Here is a 6,887-nt window from a genome sequence, read left to right as displayed (position 1 = left end):
ACAACGCAAAGTCATGATTTGAGTAGGTTCCCACTCAGGGCCCAGACCCCTAATAATTTTTCTTGCTCTGCACTGGGCTCTTTTCAAACTGGCCACATACTTCTTGAAGTGTGAGGCCCAAAACTGGACACGGTATTCCAGGTGAGACCTCACCAGTGCTCAATACAGTAGAAAAAAAACACTTCCCTTGATTTCCAAAAGACACTCCTGTTCATACAACTCGGTATGCCGTTTGGTTTTTTTGGTTTTGTTTTGTTTTTGCAACAAGAGCACACTGTTGAATCATATTTAGCTTATGGTCTACTGTAACCCCCAGGTCCTTCTCTGCAACATTGCAGTTTAGCCAGTCATTCCCTTGTCTGTATTTGTGCATGCAATTATTCTGTCCAAAGTGCAAGACTTTGCACTTGTCCTTGTTGAATCTCACTTGATTGATTGAAAGCCAATTCTCCAGCCTAGTAAGAGGCATGGATTATATCTGTAAAGACTTCTGGGACTTGTAGTTCCAGCAGACTTGTAGTTCCCCCAGCTGCCACGCACAGTCACTCTCCATTGCTACTGCACATACCTGCGACAATCAGGTTGGTCACTAGACACCTCCCTTGAAACAGCCACATTGTAATTAGCAGGCAGCATGTCTGTGGAGTCATGGAGGGAAGGCAAGGAAGAACCTGGGAAATCTCAATACAAGTCTGTGATACTGAACCAGAGTTTGTGTTCAGGCATCCTCAGTCTTCTTGCATTTTTGACTAAGAATGCTGGACATGTCTAAGGCCAATGAACCTTAGAATCAAAAACTGGGATCCAAACCTTTAATGGGTTTTCCAAATGCTAAATCTCACTGTACTGCCACATGTTTACCATATAGCTGAATTTTTATGCTCAAGTTTAATGGAAGTATGTGTCTGGCTACCAGGGACTGCATAGATCTGTACCCAGTTCTGGCACAGGCTTTTGTAACCTGGTGCATGTCACATCTCACTAAGAATGAAGTATTGCGGGGGAGGGGAGGAGAGGAAATTCATAATTTCCCTGTGGCCCCTGTGCATCAGCAACAGTACTGTAAAGCAGCCACTAGCCCCCATTGGAGAATAGCCCTGATTGAGGACTGCTCCCTGCAATCCAGAGCCACGGATCTGCCATGTTATTCTGGCAAAGGGCAAAACTAGCCAGTGTTGTTTCATTTTTATTTATAAAATGTCACTTTCTTCTTCCCCTGCACAAGCACGGTTCTGCAGCATTTGGCACAGGGGTAGGCAAAATACAGCCTGTGGGCCAGATCCAGCCCACCAGGCCATTCTATTTGGCTTGTGGGGGGCCCTAAAAAATTAGTAAATTAATATTTATTTGCTCCTCGCTGCCTGTCAAAGGGGCAGTAGGACCCAGGGGGAGCCCTCAGCAGAACTGAGCAGCCCAGGCCCATCCACCTCCAGCCATTTCACTCTCTTCCTGCACCCACCCACCTAACTGTGGCACCACGTGGCTCCCAGCTGCATTGCCGGATGGGGGGAACATGGGGCCACGTTGGTACGTGTGTGTGTGTAGGCAGGGGCAGAGTGTGAGTGTGTGTTCATACAGTAAGTCCCACATTCACACCCCACCATGCATATGCATGCACCCCCCCTCACACTCCCATACATGCAGACTCCCACGCCCACACCCCCTCATACACCCCAGCTACTTTCTTCCCACACAGCCCCCCACAAAACCCATACCCACCCACACCCCACATACTCACACACCCACAGTTCCCCACAAACCTATATGCACCCCCCACAATATACAAGAGTAAGACGTCATTTAAGCTATTGTGCCGTCACCTCTATGTACGTTACACAAACCACCTGTATATCAAGACAAAAATATTTTTTGAAATCATTTTGATGAATGCTGTAGAGGCTTGCTTTTTAGAATATAATTTGATATTTTTCTGGTTCCAAGATGGTAAAACTTCTTGCTGAAAAGAGTACTTCCAGGGGCAAGGGGAGGGACTTTGGGTGGCAAAGGTCGGGGTTAGGGGGTGGGACTTGTGGTCACAAGATGGCGACCAGGGGAAGGGGCACCTGTCAAGGGGTGGGGCTACCCATGCCACCCTTGACAGCTTGCCAGAACTTGGTAACCAGCCCTCCGCTCAAAATAATTGCCCACACCTGATTTAGCAGCTATTCTGATTAAAATATTTGATTTGACACACCTTCTGATTTAAATATTTGAATAAGAAGCCTTAAGTTATGCAAATGGCCCTAAACAAACTTGATTTTTTAAAGTCCTGTAAAACTTATTAAGCTATACATTAGCTCCAATAATGCCTAAAAGTTTAGGATTTTATCAGTGAACCACATTGAAAAAAGTAGCCTAATGCCTCACTTAAATCCATTGACAGGGCAATCCACTTAAACAGCAGGGCAAGACATTTCTAGCAGTTTAAGGGATAACTTTCAATTAATCTAGACCCTTTCTTTGTTTTGCAGTGAAATAATAGACTTGATTACTGAAGTCTGGGCTTCAAAGCATTTCTTCCTTTTTTTTTTTTTTTAGTACTGCTTGAATGCTCAAAATAACTTAGATGCTTTTAAATTATTTTAAACGTTAGCTCTCCCTTCTAACAGTAGCATGTGTATACCTTCAGTTGCATTGGAAAGTGGATTGTATTCAGCATTTCATCTGGGACTAATGCCTCTGACCTTCACATTGAAAAGTATTTCTGGTAAAAAGCTTCTCCTGGACACCAAGCAGCAAGAGATAAAGAAGCTGGCCTGGAATTAAAACTTTATGGCAGTTCTCTAACCACAGTTCCTCATTCTAAAGCCCTAAGATCACTCAGTATTGTTGAGAATATTACATTTCTTTCAGGGATGAGACAAAGAGTCACTGCAGGCTAGTTTTGAGGAAGACCAGTCATAGCACTGAAGTCATTAGCTGACATTAGAACTTTATGTGAAGGCATTCATTTTACAAAGGAAAAAAACACCAATGTGCCTAACAGACATATTTAACATTTTAGTTTCTTTTTGATAATTAAAAAGTCCTAAGTGCCAGATAAGAACTATGAAGACTGTGAGACTCTCAGATGAAGTAATGGCTCTTACAGGTTAATTTGAGAGGACTGACAGGCATATTTCAAACAAGTCCACTAGTAGCATAGTTTTTTTGACCATACTGAACTCCAATTCTAGTCACTTGTAATTCCATCTTTTGACCTGCTGGAGAGAGGTCAGTCTCTAGCAGTTCTCAGAGTGTTTTATGTTGGCTGTGAAATGTAGATACCATACACACAACCAGATATCATTCTAGTGTCTTACTATTAACAGCGATCATCTGTATATGCTTTAAGACCTACAGGAGAGAAATAGATAGAGAGATGGTACAATGATGAATTCATGCTGAGCTCTAGTCTTCATATATGAGAAGCATATTTAACAAAGAAAACTAAATTTGACTTTATCCAAGTAAGACAAAGGCAATGTTTGTTAGTGGAATAACTGGTGGACAACTTCTAGTTTAAAACTACACCAGCCTGTTGCCAGAACTGTCTGTAGCCCATATTCTACAAGATCCATCAGTGCTAGAAATTCTCCAATAGGCAGCAGAGGCCAGGACTGCTTTCCCGCTTCCTTCCCCATAATCAGCAAGCCAAGGGGATGTGACCTTTCCTCCCTGGTACAGGCCTCACAGTGGTTTACCAATGGCTTTATTAGCTCTCAGATCAACTCTTGCAAGATACTCTTACGGTTATTCTTCAAGGTCACACAGAAGCCTGCTTTTTGAATGGGGTAAACTGTTATGAACACATTTATTCTTACTAGCTCTGCTCTGTTTCTAGGTGCAATTTTAGCTGTTGCTTACAAATCTGAAAGTCCCAAGAGGTCTGTAACTCACCCCTCATATCCAGTGATAGCAGCTAAGATAAGAGCAGCCAGCAAGGACATGGTCTATATTCCCAGATCTAGGTCAGAGCTCTCCCAGTGATTGACTTCAGCCTTTGAAGCTCACTCCCTCTGGTGGTCCACCAGAGCCTCTGTGTGGCAATCTCAGGGAACAATGCAAGGTGCGCTCATTTGACCAAAGCTTTTAATTAATGCTCTCCCTTCAACCTATTCAGGCAACAAGAAGGTAAATTTGCTTATGGTGGCAGCTTGCAAGATGTCCCTTCTGGGGCCATGAACAACTAGCCTATGAACAGAAAGTTAAGGCATGTTCAAAACTGTTAGGGTCAAGGTATAAGTGCTTTGGAAGCCTTTTCAACTCCAAGCACTGCTCTGAATGATCTAGATTACTGCACAGAGGGGGAGAAGCCCATCCTTCATAAGAGTCCGACTACTAAGACTTGACTTGTTACCCCAGACACAAAGCTACTGGTCGAAACAGCTCAGAAACAGCTAGACCCCACTCAATAGCACCTGATGGGCACTTGCCACTGCTTTGCTCTTTACCTTTTCAGCTAAGAGCTCTTTCCACAAGTGAAAAAGATGCGCTGAGCTTGTTTGGCCATTTGGAAAGGTCAGTATCCCAGGATCTCCTGAATAAAGTCTGCTTCCTTGCTTCTGATGCAGACTACTCAGCTCCCTCTCTCTGATGCAACAGGGGACTCTGAGCCAGTTAAGCATGTGCAGAGTCATGGCTGGAGTGATTTCAGAGTATATTCACATACTATATCCCATTAAGAGCAGCACAGCACTTCCTTCTCCAAATCCCCTTTGGCAGAAAAGCAGTCCTGACTTAACAACGTGGGACTGTTCTTTACCAATACTTTGGCCAGCCCAATTTAAAAAACTCCTTTTTAAAGTGTCAAGAAAAACTCCATTTGCATCTGTATCCTAGCTTTTCAGGGCTTCAACCCCCAAACTATTACGTGCTAGAATACTGCACTCAATGGGCGCGTCCACACATGCAAGCACATGCGCTTGCAGCAGCTCAAATAGAAGCGGTGCAAATTTGAGCTGGGCTTTTTGCCTCAGTGCACGTGCTCGGACATGCACTTTGTTGTGGAGCAAATTGTGCCACTTGGGGCAAAATAACCCCTCCTGGCTCCTCCTGGATCTGCAGCCAGAGGGAGCTAGAGACTGGGGCCAGCACCTGTGCTGTCCCCAGCAGTATAAAAAGCTGCCCTGTCCTGGCCTCATCCATGCAAAACCTGCCCTGGCAAGCAGCTTAGGGCTACTCGCTCTCAGGAGCTTCTGGGGCCCAGCCAATTGATACCTGGGGACACTACCCTTTCTGCCAACTGGACTGCTGCAGCAGCATCCCAAATCCATTTTTAAAAATACCCCAAAATCCATGTTTTTCCACAGTTGAAGCAAACAAACAAAAAAACACTTTACACCCCCCCCCACCTCTATAGAGAAAGACAGAGACGGAAACAGTGATAAGTTGGGTAATGCTTTATTGGTATATTTACAATGTTAAAGCAATTTGGAAGCCTACCAGTGTCTCTAGCAATCATGATAAAATACATTTTAAATACCTATATGTGTTGTGTGCCTTTGGTTTTCTTTACACATGATGGGTATGTGATGAGGGGATGTGGTGTTTGTAGAAAGGGGTGAGAAGGGGTGTGGGAGAAGGCAAATGGGTGTGTGGAGGGATATGGGTTGGTCTGTGGGTAGGAGTGGGGCAATTGCTGGGAGGACTGTGGGTGTGGGGGGACTGCTCAGGAGGGGTGGGTCCCCTGGCCCCCACAGGGCACATGGAATGCCGCCCCCACCGACCCAGGGTCCCAGCTCCACCCTGGAGGGCCACAGCTCCTATCCCCCACAGGGTCCCAGCCCCCCTGCCCAGGGTCCCAGGCACCCTGGAAAGCACCCCCCACAGGGTCCCAGCTCCACCCTGAAGGGCCCCCGCCCCTCCACCCAGGGCCTATAACTAACCTTTAACAGCAGCAGCGGGGGGGACCATGCGCTGAGCGCAGGCAGGTCCTGCTGGCTCTGGGGCTGCTCCTGCTGCCCAACTGGGCTGGTCTCCTGGCAGCAGGACCTGGTGCGGCATGAGGGAACCGTGTGCCAGGCCCAGCCATGTCCTGGGGCCCCTTTGCAGCCCAGCTGGACTGGGCCCACGGTGACAGAACCTGGAACGGCGCGTGGTCCCCACGTGCGGGGCCCAGCCAGGTCCTGCTGCCCTTGGGGCTGCTCTGCCGGGCGGCGGGGGCGGGGGGATGTCCCCAGGGCTGCGGGGGGTGAGGACTTGGCCCAGATCCCTGCAGTTCGCTAGTGCGGCTTTGCACCAGAGCGGGTCGCATGGCTCCAGGAGGTGTGCACAGGAACTGCGCCTCACGGAGCCCTGTGACCTGCTCTTGGTGCAAAGCCGGACTAACGAGCCACATGGGGCCGGGCCAGGTCCTCACTCCCCCACAGGCACAGGGGGCAGAGGAGGAAGCCAGCCCTGGGTCCCAGCCCATGGTGACAAGACCCAGCTCAGCACGCAGTACCTGCGTGCTGCGCCGCCCAGCCTTACCCTTCCTATAGGAGCAGGACCTGGCCCGGCGCGCGGGGACTGCGCCAAGCAGAGCCAGGTCCTGCTGGCCCTGGAGCTGTTTGTGCCACCCAGCTGCCAGGCGGCATGAGCAGCCCCAGGGCTGGCAGGACCCAGCTCAGTCCGTGCAGTCCCTGCGTGGCTCGTGCTGCCTGGCCTGGCCCGGGGACCATGTGGAGCCGGGCCGGGTCCTGCAGGCCCTGGGGCTGCTAGTGCCTGGCTTGGCCTGGCATGCAGGGACCACATGGAGCCAAGCTGTGTCCTGCCAGCCCTGGGGCTGTTCGTGCCGCCCAGCAGCTGGGTGCCATGAACAGCCCCAGGGCCAGCAGGACCTGGCTCAGCTCCACGTGGTCCCCCACGCCGGGCTGGGTCCTGCTGCTATAGGAAGGGCCCCGCCCAGTGGCCGGGGCCCACCCACC

The sequence above is a fragment of the Alligator sinensis genome, unplaced genomic scaffold, assembly GCF_000455745.1.
Source record: "Alligator sinensis unplaced genomic scaffold, ASM45574v1 scaffold267_1, whole genome shotgun sequence".
NCBI lineage: Eukaryota > Metazoa > Chordata > Crocodylia > Alligatoridae > Alligator > Alligator sinensis.
This window is presented reverse-complemented; position numbering follows the sequence as displayed.